This window comes from Penaeus monodon, chromosome 20, assembly GCF_015228065.2.
Source record: "Penaeus monodon isolate SGIC_2016 chromosome 20, NSTDA_Pmon_1, whole genome shotgun sequence".
NCBI classification, from domain to species: Eukaryota; Metazoa; Arthropoda; class Malacostraca; order Decapoda; family Penaeidae; genus Penaeus; species Penaeus monodon.
In genome coordinates, this window is record NC_051405.1 from 7,689,725 (window position 1) to 7,689,967 (window position 243).

General features: G+C 49.0%; 1 protein-coding gene across 2 annotated transcripts in view; it reads right to left on the reverse strand.

Moving 5' to 3' along the window:
• LOC119585611 (homeobox protein prospero-like) overlaps nucleotides 1-243 on the reverse strand; it is a gene marked incomplete at its 5' end in the record, with an annotated part of 25,587 nt that overhangs the window by 15,307 nt on the left and 10,037 nt on the right.

Here is a 243-nt window from a genome sequence, read left to right on the forward strand (position 1 = left end):
TTCCTCCCAATCTTGTTATTTCTTCTCCTTCTTCCCCTTTACCTCTATTCTCTCCTCCTCCTATACTTTCTTCTCCCCCTCTACTCCGTCTCTCAAGACTTCCCCTCCTCGTCGGCTCAGGTATCAGAGTGGAGCGAATAATTGTCGGGTTGGCATCAATTTTGCAACGTCGAGGCGATCCACCAAGAACGGGCGTCATTACAAGAAAATTACAAGACGGCATGCACCTTCTCAGCCCTCCTT